Consider the following 16,293-nt stretch of genomic DNA (forward strand, 5'->3'; position numbering starts at 1 on the left):
TTTCTTTTTTCTTCTTCACAATTTCACAGGTGGAAGGTTTGCTATAATGGTAGCTCTTAGCAACCTCAGCATACGATGTTTTTCTTTCCTTATTAAGTCAAGAACTTTCATCTTTTCACCTAATGGAAGCACTTTATGGCTTCTCTTTGGCATATCTGAATTTTCAGCATCACTCCTCTTGCGCTTTAGGTCATCATTAAGTAAAATAAAGGTTACTTAAACACAAGCACTGTGATACCACGATAGTCGATCTGATAACCAAGAGGGCTACTAACTAAGGGGCAGGATATGTTGAACAAAGGGAGGAGCCACGTCCCTGGTAGAACCTCGCGAGATTTCATCATGCCACTCAGAATGGTGCACAATTTAAAACTTAATGTATTTTTTATTTCTGGAATTTTCCATTTAATGTTTTCAGACCATGGTTGACCATGGGTAACTGAAACCAAGGAAAGTGAAACTGCAGCTGAGGGGGGCTGCTGGTGGGGGGCTACTGTACACAGCCCCAATGCTGGAGCCACCTTGGTGAGTTTAAGGGACCTTAAGGAGTCTCTGGAGGCTGGAGCGAGGTAATACAATATGGGAGGTAACGGGTGGACAGATCATGTAGGGCCATGTTGGTTTGGGGACTGACTTTGCATTTCATTCTGAATGAGACTGAGAGTCACCAGTGAGTTCTGAGCACAGGAATGACTTCATATGACTGTGTTTTTACAGGATCATGGTGCCGTCTTTACCCAAGATTCTATAACTAAGGAGCAGAAGAGGCTGCAATGCCTCAGGTTTTAGTAGTGAAGAAAAAATAGCATTTTATGACAAGACCACTTCGTAGGGGACACTGTGGAGATCTTATGAACAAACTGAAGGAGAGACAAGGAAGGGACCATCTCTACTTGGGAGGAGAGGACGCTTCCTTTGCCTCCCATCTGCCTGCTCTTCAACTTCCAAGTGATGAGCAGAAGCAGTCAGTGATCATTCCTACTCCTCTCTCTCTGTCCTTTTTCTACATCCCACTTCTCTCTGCTTCTCCTCTCTGTCCTCTTCTCTTCTATCCTTCCTCCAAGTCTTTTCTTTAAGGAAACAGGGTTTAGGGCAATCTTTAAATCTATACTCTAAAGGAACGTCTCTTCTTGCTTTTCTCCTTCTGATAACTTTATCAGAGGGTTATATGTATGAACAAGTGGCTTCTCCCGCTGTCAACACTAGAGGCTCAGAGGATACCTCTTTTTTATTATTTTTTTAATTATTATTATTTTTTACATCTTTATTGGAGTATAATTGCTTTACAATGGTGTGTTAGTTTCTGCTCTATAACAAAGTGAATCAGTTATACATATACATATGTCCCCATATCTCTTCCCTCTTGCGTCTCCCTCCCTCCCACCCCTCCAGGCGGTCACAAAGCACCCAGCTGATCTCCCTGTGCTATGCGGCTGCTTCCCACCAGCTATCTGCCTTACGTTTGGTAGTGTATATATGTCCATGCCTCTCTCTCACTTTGTCACAGCTTACCCTTCCCCCTCCCCATATCCTCAAGTCCATTCCCTAGTAGGTCTGTGTCCTTATTCCTGTCTTACCCCTAGGTTCTTCGTGACATTTTTTTTTTCTTAAAGGAGATAGCACCTGTGAAAATGTTGCTAGATGATTACATGTAAAATTATAACTTACCACTATTTTAATAATAATTTACTGTGCAGTAATTTCAAACTTACAGAAAAGTTGCAAGAACAATATGAAGAAATCAGTATCCTTTTCCCATGGTATTGTTTTGCTAGGGATGCTGTAACAAAGTACCACAGACTGGACGGCTTAAATAACAGAAGCTTACTGTCTCAGTTCTGGAGAGACAAAAATCAAGTCTAAACTCTGAAATCAAGGTGTAGGCAGGGTAGATTCCTTCTGAGGGCTTGTGAAAAAAAGGATCTGTTCCAGTTCTCTCCCCTTGGCTTGTACATGGTGGTCTCGTTATGTCTCTTTACCTTTCTTCCTTCTATGTGTCTGTGTCCAGATTTTCTCTTCTTATAAAGAGATCACTCGTAGTGAATTAAGGCCCACCTTAATGACCTCCCTTTAATTTAATTACCTCTTTCAAGACCGTGTCTTGAAATAAGGTTATGTTCTGAGGTTCTGGGGGATAGGACATGTGAATTTGGAAAGAGGGAACATCATTCAACCCGTGGATTCTCTGCCTTTACTCTGTCCTCTCTTCTCTCCCCACACCCATGATCATTAGTCTTTTTCTGAACCATTTGAGAGGAATAGCTGATTTAACCCCCCCCCACACACCCATGACTCCTTAATTCTCCAGTGTGTATTTCTCCCAAGCAAAGACACTCTTGCCTCACCACCAAACAGCCCTCCAAGTCAGAAAATCCACCTTGATACAGGACTACCATCCAATCTACATACCCCATGCAAATTTCACCACTGTCTCAACAGTGTCCTATTTGTTCTTCTGGCCAAGGAACCTCTGCAGGAATTATGTTGTTTTAGTTGATAGATCTCACCACTCTCCTGCAGTCTGGAACAGTTGCTTGGCCTTTCTCTGTCCTTTCTCTAACAGTTTTTAAGAGCACGATCTGTTCATTTTGTAGAGCAAACTTCAACCAGAGTCTCCCTGCTATTTCCTCATGACCTAACACAGGCCACGCTTGCTTGTTAGAAACTCCACAGAAATTACGCTGTGTTCTTCTCAGTGACTCACATCAGGAGACACATGATGTTGACTCGTCCACCAATGGTCATGACAACCTCAGTCACCTGATCATAGTGCTAACTGCCAGATTTCCCTACGGTGAAGTCACCATTTTTCCTTTGTAGTTGATGAGTCCTTGGAGGGTAGATATTCAGAAATTATCCTGGCATCTTGTTTTTTCCCAGAACCCCACCCACTGCCTGAGCATCCATTGATGACTTCTGCCTAAATCAACGCTGACCAGTGATGATCGCCAAGTCATGATTTTTCTATTTCCAGCATTCCTTCCATGTTTATTAGTTGGCATCTCATTCAAGGAAGAAATATCCCCACACCCTGTTTATTTATATTTTTATTTGTATCAGGTGTGGACTCATGAATTCCAATTAATTCAATGGGTTGTTATATGTTACTGTCACTGTTTATTTTGGTGCTTAAAACTCTGCCATCTTTGGTCGTTGGGAGCACCTTCCGACTCCAGTGTCTTTTTGACATGCTTCATATTCTTTGAGCTTTTCCTTACTTTATGGCAAAACAAGATAACCCATGCTCATCTCTTTCCCTTTTTTAGCTCTGGAAACAACTGTTTCTCTAAGGACCCATCATTCCTTCTTGTGGAGGAAGATATTTAGAAGCCAGGATCATCTGGGTATTCCGTGTGCTCATCACTATTTTTCTGTCATTGCTCTAGGAACTCTCAAGGGACAGAGGTAGGAAAATATATATGTATGTATGTATCCGTATGCATGTATGTATATACATGCACATATATGTATACACATGTATACATATATGTTTAAACATGTATATATACATGTACAAGTTCATGGCAATCTCTCTGGCTGTTCTTGAACATCCACAAATGTGTTGTCACTCCTTCCACCAGAGGGTAAGTTGATGTCCCCTTCACTTGAACTGGGTTAACCTGTGACTCATGTGTAATCAGACGATTATGGCAGAAATGATGCTACGTGATTTCTGAGGCCAGGTCAGAAAACGCTATGCAGCTTCTGCCTTGTTCACCAGAATACTTCCACGGAAGCCCTGCGCTAGCATGTACAAAGTTCAGCTACCCTGGGGATTCCAGATGATTCCAGCCCCCAGGTCAGGTCACCCCCAGCTGAGGCCCCAGACACCAGGGAGCAGGGTCATTCTGTGCCCTCTTATGCTTGCCTGGATTTCTGACCCACAGGATATGCAAACAGAAAAAGTGATTGTTTTATGCAACTAAATTTCAGGAAGGTCTGTCATATAGCAACAAATAACTAGAACAGCTTCCAATTCTAATACCTCAGAATTCTATCTAGATTTCTCCCTTTTTATGTTTCCAAATCATTTTCCAACATTGAGAAAACTGGCTGTCATCATTCTCAAAATATTCACTCATTTGCTCAGTCATTTGACTTATTTGTTTAACGTAAGCAATCATCCCAGCATCCTGGTTTCATCTTCACCCCTCCCCTGGCCACTAGGCATAGGCTGCCTTCGTGTACTCCCCCACTGCACACACACATGAGCACTTCTGGGCAGCCAGGTGTACTGATGCTGCCATGACTCCATCCCATCCCAACTCTACTTCCTCAGCTGCAGGGCATGCTTTTGCCTCTGTGAAGAAAATGGAAGAGAAGAGGGAAAGAGGGGAGAAGGGAGAGACATTCTGTTTGTTATTTTTATTTTATTATAGCTGTAAGGAATCTCATGGTCTAGACTTAGGCAACAGTTGGCAAGTTACAGCTATACAGACATTGGTAGAGCTGTGGTATAGTCCACTGTGCTCCAGTATGTAAAGGACATTTAACTGTAAAACTCATCCTGACTGAATTTCACCATATATTTCCCTATCAGTGTTCTCTTCTCTCTGACCTTTAGCTCCTTACTTATCCAGGGGTCTGCTTTTCATTTTAGTTGCATCCTCTCTCATTTGAGCTGCCTTTCATTCTCACTTTTCAGTTTGCTAGGCTGGTTTCAAACTGAGGGCAGAGAAGGCTGGTAAGGAGAACGTAGTATATTCTCCTTGGATCACCCTCAGAAGTACCTGGACAAGACTCTAGGAGGGACTGGGGATTGCACAACAGTGGCTGGGAATGAGCGCCAAAGGAATTCTTTTTATTACGCACAAAATGACCCTGTGTTTACACCCTAAAGAGAAGCTCATTTAATACATACGCACTTTGAAAAGGAGAGTGTTGTTTATCAAGTGTGTAATCTTTCTTTTCAGTGTGATGGAACTGAATTGGAACCCTGGTTTGCTGTTGTAGTCTCTTCCTTCTCTTAGCCTCAGGTTCTTTTTTGACAAAATATACTACTTCTTACCTTATAGAATTAGTACCTAGAAAATTACAGAAGTGTTCTTAGACTTTCTAGTGAGTTTCTTTACAAAGAAAGGGTCATTTGATGAAGCCATTCAATCATTAAGTGGTCATTAAACCATTTGTTTGGTCACTTGATCCCTGTAAGCTCTATATTGTATGGATTCTTAGTTTGTGCTCATGTGTATTTCCCACTGAACGTTGAGACTAGAGATAATAGGTTCTATCTCCGACTCTAGAATAAAGCCAAGTTCTCAGTGTTTGTCTTTGTATAAGACCCTTCCCACCTGAGGCCCTGAGCTTCCCATATTTGTATTAAGAGACTAGGCTATCTTAGGTTCCCAAATCTGAATTCCTATTAGAAATGTCTGGTGAAATTTAAAAAACTACAGATTCCCCTGATGTCACCTAGACTTCATGAACCAGAATATGCACAGTTGGGGCCTGCCTGTTTGTTTTATTCAAAAGAGCTCTGACGTCATTCATGATGTAGCCACCCAGCTAAGCCCCGCTAGATGGTCCAGAGAATCGTCTTAGAGAGACAGCATGACATGGTAACTGAGACCTCTGTGCAGGGAACAGGTGGGCATAGGTTCAAATATCAGCTCCCCCTGCCCCAAATACTTAGCTGGGTGACCTTGGGCAAGTCATTTAAACATCTTCCAACCTTGCTTGTGAAACAGAGATAGTAATACTATGACCCATGCATAATCTCTGGGTTAGCTAAGAGTCCCCCAGCAAACATATACACATGTAATACTTGAAATTGACCAAATTGCTTCCAACTCCCAAACTGGCCTGTGGAAGTCCAAGTCCTGCTCAAGGTTTATACGAATCCCTGGAAGATATTTTAGTTTCCCTTGATATGATGCTCTACTTACCTCTCCTCACTGCATTGACTGAAGCATCGTTTTCTCCTTCAGTTTGCATTAACTGTAACAACACAGTCACTCACATTTGCGTGCGTAAGTTTGGGAGACTTTACTCGAGCATTTGGGGGGCTTCCCTGGAAGGCTGTGCACAGACCTCTGTCATGAGGCTCTCGGCTTCTCCGTTTCTCTCTTTCTTTTGTTCCCACTCATCCCCTTCATCCTGCAAGGCCTAAAAGCAGGGCATTGGCCGCTTTTCTCAGGTTTTAATACCAAACATACCTATCTAAAGCCATTAAGTTTTCAGAAGAACAAAGCTCTTTCTATCTGACAGGCTTCGTCCTCCTTTGAACGTACTTGTGGTTTGGGGATGGCAAGCAGACACTCTTGGTTTGCTGTCTCTGCCTTTGTTTTAGTTCTTGCTCCACATGTAAAGCACTTAGCACAGTTCTGGCATCTGTGGTTCTCTGATCATGTGTGACACAGCTACACAGATGCAGCCCAGCCACTCTTGCCTTCTGGGGATGTTACTTCCTCTATACCCGCACAGGCAAGCCACATTTCTTTTTATTGGAAACCAGCTGGTATCAACTGCTTTCCTCAAATCCAATTTAGTATATAAATACAGGCATAGTTGGAGAATGATATCTGAGTACGAGGGGTTGAGAAGTCTAAAATCAGACTCTAAAACAGTGATTGCTAACATTAATTGATTGCCAATCAAGCACTTCCTGTATAATTTCTTTCATCCTTTCAAGTATCTCTGCTTTTTTTTTTTTTCTTCCATAGAAGGAAACAGCCTCAAGGAGATAAGATGGCTGAGTCAGAATTTGAATTCAGAGCATGTTGCTACAAAACCTTGGCTCGTCCAACTGCATCAGATTCTCTTCTAAATAATTAATATAGAGGTCTGATCTTTGTTACGTTGCAGAGGGGTTAACTGATCCTAAAAGAAGGGTTATCTACACACATAGAGATCTAATAATGAAATCATTGTAATTTAATGATCATAGTTTATTTGTTCAACAGGTAAAGTGAACTTTATCTGTAACTTCATAGTGCATGCCCTGTCCAAAACATAGGCAATTGAAAAAAGAAAATAAAAAATGATTCAGTGTTTCGCTATATCTTAGTGACATTATAATAGAACTGATCAACTCTGTGTCTGCTTGTCAGAAAAATGGCAGGAAAAATATAGTTGGTTCACATATTTGAGGCCTTGTGACTCAAGGAGGTAGATATAAATATTTGTGGCAATTCCTACCTTAACAATTCTTAATATAAACTCATGAAGACTAACATTGTGCTTAAATTTCTCACTTGTGATTCAATTTGGAAAATTAACATGTAGAGAGGGGAATAAAATGGGTACAATACATAGAAAATATATATCAGAAAGATTTCGGTCATAGATACAGAAAATATATATCAGAAAGATTTCGGTCATAGATACAACAGACACTTACATATTACTTTACAGCCTATAAAATACACAGTTATTAACTCATTCCCTCCCTATAATGACAGAAGTCTTATTATCATCACAGAATGGATGAATGGATCAGAGAACTTAGGCTCAGAAAACTGTGCAGTGTTGCCCAAAATGACACAGTTAGTAAAGGACATATCCAGGAATTAACCATGGAGTCTTTTGTCACTAAACTTTATATTCTCACCATCATGTCATTTTACAGTGGAGCAGATAAGTAAACAAGGGTAAGGTTTGGCTATAATCTATACAATTTTTCATAGGCCAAACCTCAGGTTAATCAATAGCAAAAAAAAAAAAAATCAACAGTTCAATCATTCATTCAATTACTACGTATTTAGTTCTCACAATGTGCCAGGCAAGTGGCAGGCATATCCAGGAATGCACAAGACACAAGGTCACAAGCTGCATGGAGCTTGCAGACAAAAAGGGAAGGGAACAGTAAGTAAGCATAGGATCTGCCCATTTACAGATGCATTAGAAAGAGTAGACAATTAATGTTTAGATCTATGTTGATAAAAGTTTCCCACTGTTTTTATCAGCAAATTCCGGGATAAGAGGCAAGACACCTGGGCGCCTGGTAACCCCAAGGTGCCCTGAGCAAGAGTCTGTAGCAGTAGAGCAGACATCAGTGAAATGCAGCATCCAGCCTCCCCTCTCGCAGCCCGTGGTCTCTGTCGTCTCATGTCTGACAATGCACCTTTTGTTCAAACATACCAAAGATTGATTTACGCATGGTTTACCAGAGACTTGTGTAACAAAAACACCTGACACTTTACTGTTTCATTTACTTAGTTTTTAGTCAAAGAAAAATAAACATATTGGAAACTCTGCAGCCAATAGCCTTTAGAGACTTAGGGAAATCTACGTTCCCATTTCTAAAAACTTCAACATTTAATACAGATGAGGTTTTTTAGTTTCAAGGTTTTTTGTTGATTTACAATAATTTTACATTAGTTTCAGATGTACAGCATGGTGATTCAGCATTTTTACAGATTATACTCCTTCAAAAGTTATTATAAGATAATGGCTATAATTCCTTGTGCTGTATAATATATCCTTGTTGCTTACCTATTTTATACAGAGTAGTTTGTATCTCTTAATTTACCCCTAACTTGCCCCTCCCCTCTTCCCTCTCCCCTTTGGTAACCACTAGATTGTTTTCTATATCTATGAGTCTGTTTCTGTTTTATTATATACATTCATTTGTATTATTTTTTAGATTCCACATTTAAGTGATATCATACAGTATTTGTCTTTGACTTATTTCACTAAGCATAATATTCTCTAGGTACATCCACATTGCTGCAAATAGCAGAGTTTCATTATTTTTATGGCTGAGTAATATTCCATTATACATCTGCTTTATCCATTCTTCTGTTTATGGACACCTGGGTTGCTTCCATGTGTTGACTATTGTAAATCATGCTGCTGTGAACATTGGGATGCATGTATCTTTTCAAATTAGTTTTCTTGTTTTTTCTGGGTATATACCCAGGAGTGGAATTGCTGGATCATATGGTAGTTCTATTTTTAGTTTTTTGAGGAAGTTCCATACAGTTTTCCAAAGTGGCTGCACAAATTTATCAAGTTTTTCTTTTAGTATGTTTTCTTTAATATATGATCATGCATTAAAATACCTTTTAGGTATTTGATACATACAGAATAATATATGTAAGCTTTACGTATGCTATAACGCATGAAAATATAATCAACAGTTTTGAACTCAGCATCCAATTCAAAGACAAGAACATGACCTTTGATTTACATCGACCAGTGTGTTCCTCCCCATCCATCTCACTGCTTTGTTATTTGTATGGAAATAAATTTTAAAAGTCAAAGAGTATTATCCAACTTTTAGCAAAAAGTAGCAATCCTTTGCCCCTTTTCATCACCGAGTCTTAGTTCCCTGATATTCACAATTTCAACACTTTCAAAATATTTCTTTGGGTATTTGCTTCCATTTTTCTAAATTATGCAATATATATTTTTAGTCTTAATTTTAGACATTATCCATTGACTTAACTATGATGATCTGGCTGCTGTTTTACAATGTGCTCCATGGCCCATCCTTTGTACCAACACATAAGCACACATGTTTTCCTTCCCTTAACTTTTCAAGATAGCTCTGTCACACTTTTAATTAAATAAGCATTTCAGTGTTTATATTATTAGACTGTGTAAATATTTTCAAAACTGAGCCATGAAATACAGCATAATTATTTCCTTTCTTTGTATAAATTTTCCTCCCCTTGGGTTAAAAATTATCTTAATAATCCATTTGTTCAGGAACTTGTTTAAGCCTCCAAATATCCACCAGAACAGTAAAATTTTTATTATTTTTGTTAAAACTCTATGTATCTATATATCAGCATCTATATGTGTTGGTGTGTGTCTGTATATGTATGTATGTATGTATATAATGTATCTATTTTTTCTCCTTAGAGATCTCCCTCCTGGAGCCCACCATCCTAATACTAATTGCTCTCCAGGCTTTTCAAACAGCTCTTACATTAATCGTTCCCTTTAACATCATCCTAGGGACCCCTTTTGTCTCATCTTCAGTATAAAAGCTACTATTTTCTGAATCCCAGCCTCATCTTGTTAACATTTTGGTGCCTGATTTTAATGGGGCACACGAGCTTCCTGTGTAAAGTTAATTTTTGAGCCCTTGCACATTTCAGCCTGTCCTTATTTTACTTTTACATTTGAATGAGAGTCTAGAAAATCAGATGTTAGAAATTCTTTACCATTTTAAACACCTTGCTCCATTTTGAGAACTGTGAGGACATTTTGATCCCCAGTACTTTATGAACTTGAACCTGAAAATTCTAATGGTCTTCCCAACGTCCTCAGTGTTCCTGATCTTCACCATGTTGTGCCTTGATTTGTATTTGTATAAGTATTTCACATACGTACATACACACACTTATTTCCTCCCCTCCACTACCTCTGGTCCTTCTTTCTGGAACCTCTACTACTTATTTCTTGGATTTTAGAGATGATTTTCTAATATTATAACATTTTCCTCTCCTATTTTCCATATATTTATCTATTATCTCTACTTTGTGGGGTGTTTTCTCTATATTATTTTTCAATTCAATTTGAAAATATTTTTGAGGGGCAATTGTGATTTTAATTTCTAATAACATTTTTTGCTCAGAGCATTTTCTTATAGCATCATATCCTTGTTTTCTGAATATAATAATTTCTTTTACAAATATTAAGCCTCTGATTATAGTTTCACATTTTGGGTTTTACCTTTCTTTAGAGTCTGCCTACTAATGTCTGAGAATACTTGACTATCCATTTATATTTAGGGAGAAAGAATAAAAATGGGTGGGGTTTGTTGATTTCTTGGGTTGCCCTCTTTGTATGATGACCTAACAATGACCCAGTTGGTTCCGTGGGATCCTTAAAAGTCATTATCTTCTGTTTATTCCTGTGGAGCAGTCAGTACCCCCAGAGAAGAACTCCCTTCAATCTCCTGTCTGCCTTTTAGTTGGCCAAAGAGGGTAGGGAGGGTGCGGTCACCATCAAGAATATTCACTAAATTCTCTTATTTTCAAAGTGGCATATCATGTCTACCCTCTCCCTTACTGGCCTTCTCCCTTTAAATCATCCCTCATTCTGCATCCTCACATGACAAAATGCCTCCTCCTAGAATCATGAAGGGACAGTTGCCTGGCTGCACAGGACATGCAAGAGCATCGTGGGCTCTAACTCCTTGTATAGATTCTTCATTAGTCTGGGCTTTTCGCCCTATACCTTCCAAGCTACCTAACACCTTCCATTTTTGAGCTTTTCCAGGGTTCTGTGATGCAAATCAGCTTTTTTTTTTTTTTTTTAATTAATAACCCTTTTGAAAGGCACTTGGGTTTCAGGATTTTCCAGTTTGTTATGTCAGTTACTACTTCTTCACTTACTTTTCATCTTCCAAGAACTTGTTAATGCCTTTTTTCCAGGTCATCTTGTTTCTGATTAATTTCATTACTATGATTTTCTTGGTGATTCAGAAGGAAACATAGAAAAAACACATATGCTAAATTAGCGTTTTAACTGAAAGTCTTCTGCTTTATGTTCATGTGATATTAATTTGTATGATGCAAATTACATAAATACAGGTTATTTGAATATTATGACTATTGACAAAGATAATATAAATGTATTCTTTCCAGAATTGCAGAATGCAGTAGAAATCCTGGAACCCATTCCTTTGCTACTATTTCTTAGAACTACTCTATATAGGGATTTTTAGGTGTCATATACTTTTTTCTTAACATCTTTATTGGAGTATAACTGCTTTACAATAGTGTGTTCGTTTCTGCTTTATAACAAAGTGAATCAGCTATACATATACATATATCCCCATATTTCCTCCCTCTTTCGTCTCCCTCCCACCCTCCCTATCCCACCCCTCTAAGTGGTCAAAAAGCAACTAGCAGATCTCCCTGTGCCGTGTGCCTGCTTCCCACTAGCTATCTATTTTACATTTGGTAGTCTATATATGTCCATGCCACTCTCTCAATTCGTCTCAGCTAACACTTCCCACTCCCCATGTCCTCAAGTCCATTCTCTACGTCTGCATCTTTATTCCTGTCCTGCCTTTGGGTTCTTCAGAACCATTTTTTTAAAATTTTTTTTTATAGATTCCATATATATGTGTTAGCATACAGATTTGTTTTTCTCTTTCTGACATACTTCACTCTGTATGACAGTCTCTAGATCCACCCACCTCACTACAAATAACTCAATTTTGTTTCTTTTTATGGCTAAGTAATATTCCATTGTATATATGTGCCATATCTTCTTTATCTATTCATCTGTCATTGGACATTTAGGTTGCTTCCATGTCCTGGCTATTGTAAATAGTGCTGCAATGAACATTGTGGTACATGACTCTTTTTGAATTATGGTTTTCTCAGGGTATATGCCCAGTAGTGGGATTGCTGGGTCGTATGGTAGTTGTATTTTTAGTTTTTAAGGAACCTCCATACTGTTTTCCATAGTGGCTGTATCAATTTACATTTCCACCAACAGTGAAAGAGGGTTCCCTTTTCTCCACACCCCATTCTGCATTTATTATTTGTAGATTTTTTTGATGATAGCCATTCTGACTGGTGTGAGGTGATACCTCATTGTAACTTTGATTTGCATTTCTCTAATGATTAGTGATGTTGAGCATCCTTTCATGTGTTTGTTGGCAATCTGTATATCTTCTTTGGAGAAATGTCTATTTAGGTCTTCTGCCCATTTTTGGATTGGGTTGTTTATTTTTGATATTGAGCTGCATGAGCTGCTTGTAAATTTTGGGGATGAATCCTTTGTCAGTTACTTCATTTGCAAATAATTTCTTCCATTCTGAGGGTTGTCTTTTTGTCTTGTTTATGGTTTCCTTTGCTGTGCAAAAGCTTTTAAGTTTCATTAGGCCCCATTTGTTCATTTTGTTTTTATTTCCATTTCTCTAAGAGGTGGGTCAAAAAGGATCTTGCTGTGATTTATGTCATAGAGTGTTCTGCCTATATTTTCCTCTAAGAGTTTTACAGTATCTGGCATTACATTTAGGTCTTTAATCCATTTTGACTTTATTTTTGTGTGAGGTATTAGGGAGTGTTCTAATTTCATTCTTTTATGAGAAGCTGTCCAATTTTCCCAGCACCACTTATTGAAGAGGCTGTCTTTTCTCCATTGTATATTCTTGCCTCCTTTATCAAAAATAAGGTGACCATATGTGCATGGGTTTATCTCTGGCCTTTCTATCCTGTTCGATTGATCTATATTTCTGTTTTTGTGCCAGTACCATACTGCCTTGATTCTTGTACCTTTGTAGTATAATCTGAAATCTGGGTGCCTGATTCCTCCAGCTCCAGTTTTCTTTCTCAAGATTGCTTTGGCTATTCGGGGTCTTTTGTGTTTCCATACAAATTGTGAAATTTTTTGTTCTAGTTCTGTGAAAAATGCCATTGGTAGTTTGATAGGGATTGCATTGAATCTATAGATTGCTTTGGGTAGTATAGTCATTTTCACAATGTTGATTTTTCCAATCCAGGAACATGGTATATCTCTCCATCTGTTTGTATCATCTTTAATTTCTTTCATCAGTGTCTTATAGTTTTCCGCATACAGGTCTTTTGTATCCTTAGGTAGGTTTATTCTTAGGTATTTTCTTCTTTTTGTTGCAATGGTAAATGGGAGTGTTTCCTTAATTTCTCTTTCAGATTTTTCATCATTAGTGTATAGGAATGCAAGAGATTTCTGTGCATTAATTTTGTATCCTGCAACTTTACCAAATTCCTTTATTAGCTCTAGTAGTTCTCTGATAGCATGTTTAGGATTCTCTATGTATAGTATCATGTCATCTGCAAACAGTGACAGCTTTACTTCTTCTTTTCTGATTTGGATTCCTTTTATTTATTTTTCTTCTCTGATTGCTGTGGCTAAAACTTCCAAAACTATGTTGAATAATAGTGGTGAGAGTGGACAACCTTGTCTTGTTCCTGATCTTACAGGAAATGGTTTCAGGCTTTCACCATTGAGAATGATGTTGGCTGTGGGTGTGTCATATATGGCCTTTATTATGTTGAGGTAAGTTCCCTCTATGCCTACTTTCTGGAGGGTTTTTATCATGAATGGGTGTTGAATTATGTAGAAATCTTTCTCTGTTGAGAAAGATTGATTGAGAGATCATATGGTTTTTCTCCTTCAGTTTATTAATATGGTTTATCACATTGATTGATCTGGATATACTGAAGAATCCTTGCATTCCTGGGATAAACCCCACTTGATCATGGTGTATGATCCTTTAATGTGCTGTTGGATTCTGTTTGCTAGTATTTTGTTGAGGATTTTTGCATCTATGTTCATCAGTGATATTGGCCTGTAGTTTTCCTTCTTTGTGACATTTTTGTCTGGTTTTGGTATCAGGGTGATGGTGGTCTTGTAGAATGAGTTTGGGAGTGTTCCGCCCTCTGCTATATTTTGAAAGAATTTGAGAAGGGTAGGTGCTGGCTCTTCTCTAAATGTTTGACAGAATTCGCCTGTGAAGCCATCTGGTCCTGGGGTTTGTTTGTTGGAAGATTTTTAATCACAGTCTCAATTTCAGTGCTTGTCATTGGTCTGTTTATATTTTCTGTTTCTTCCTGGTTAAGTCTCGGAAGGTTGTGGTTTTCTAAGAATTTGTCCATTTCTTCCATGTTTTCCATTTGATTGGCGTATAGTTGCTTGTAGTAATCTCTTACGATCCTTTGTATTTCTGCAGTGTCAGTTGTTACTTCTCCATTTTCATTTCTAATTCTATTGATTTGAGTCTTCTCCCTTTTTTTCTTGATGAGTCTGGCTAATGGTTTATCAATTTTTTTTATCTTCTCAAACAACCAGCTTTTAGTTGTATTGATCTTTGCTATCATTTCCTTCATTTCTTTTTCATTTATTTCTGAACTGATCTTTATGATTTCTTTCCTTCTGCTAACTTTGGAGTTTCTCTGTTTTTCTTTCTCTCATTGTTCTAGGTGTAAGGTTAGGTTATTTATTTGAGATGTTTCCTGTTTTTTGAGGTAGGATTTCATTGCTGTAAACTTCCCTTCTAGAGATGCTTTTGCTGCATCCCATGTTTTCGGTCATCGTGTTTTCATTGTCATTTGTTTCTAGGTATTTTTTGATTTCCTCTTTGATTTCTTCAGTGATCTCTTGGTTATTTAGTAGTGTACTGTTTAGCCTCCATGTGTCTGTACTTTTTACACATTTTTTCCTGTAATTGATATCTAGTCTCATAGTGTTGTGGTCAGAAAAGATACTTGATATGATTTCAATTTTCTTAAATTTACTGAGGCTTGATTTGTGACCCAAGATATGATCTATCCTGGAGAATGTTCCATGAGCCCTTGAGAAGAAAGTGTATTCTGTTGTTTTTGGGTGGAATGTCCTATAAATATCAATTAAGTTCACCTTGTTTAATATATCATTTAAAGCTTGCATTTCCTTATTTTTTTTTTTTTTTTTTTTTTTTTTGTGGTACGCGGGCCTCTCACTGTTGTGGCCTCTCCCGTTGCGGAGCACAGGCTCCGGACGCGCAGGCTCAGCGGCCATGGCTCACGGGCCCAGCCGCTCCGCGGCATGTGGGATCTTCCTGGACCGGGGCACGAACCCGCGTCCCCTGCATCGGCAGGCGGACTCTCAACCACTGCGCCACCAGGGAAGCCCTGCATTTCCTTATTTATTTTCATTTTGGATGATCTATCCGTTGGTGAAGGTGGGGTGTTAAAGTCCCCTACTATGATTGTGTTACTGTCAATTTCCCCTTTATTTGCCTTATGTATTGAGGTGCTCCTATGTTGGGTGCATAAATATTTACAATTGTTACATCTTCTTCTTGGATTGATCCCTTGATCATTATTATGTAGTGTCCTTCTTTTTCTCTTGTAATAGTCTTTATTTTAAAATATAGTTTCTCTGATATGAGAATTGCTGCTCCAGCTTTCTTTTGATTTCCATTTGCATGGAATACCTTTTTCCATCCCCTCACTTTCAGTCTGTATGTGTCCCTAGGTCTGAAGGGGGTCTCTTGTAGACAGCATATGTACGGGTCTTCTTTTTGTACCATTCAGCCAGTCTATGTCTTTTGGTTGGAGCATTTAATCTATTTACATTCAAGATAATTATCAATATGTATGTTCCTATTACCATTTTCTTAATTGTTTTGGGTTTGTTATTGTAGGTCTTTCCATCTCTTTTGTTTCCTGCCTAGAGAAGTTCTTTTAGCATTTGTTGTGAAGCTGGTTTGGTGGTGCTGAATTCTCTTAACTTTTGCTTGTCTATAAAGGTTTTAATTTCTCTGTCTAATCTGAAGGAGATCCTTGCTGGGTAGAGTAACCTTGGTTGTAGGTTTTTCCCTTTCATCTCTTTAAATATGTTCTGCCACTCCCTTCTGACTTG

The sequence above is a fragment of the Leucopleurus acutus genome, assembly GCF_964270905.1.
Source record: "Leucopleurus acutus genome assembly, chromosome: 7".
In the NCBI taxonomy this organism is placed as follows: Eukaryota; Metazoa; Chordata; class Mammalia; order Artiodactyla; family Delphinidae; genus Leucopleurus; species Leucopleurus acutus.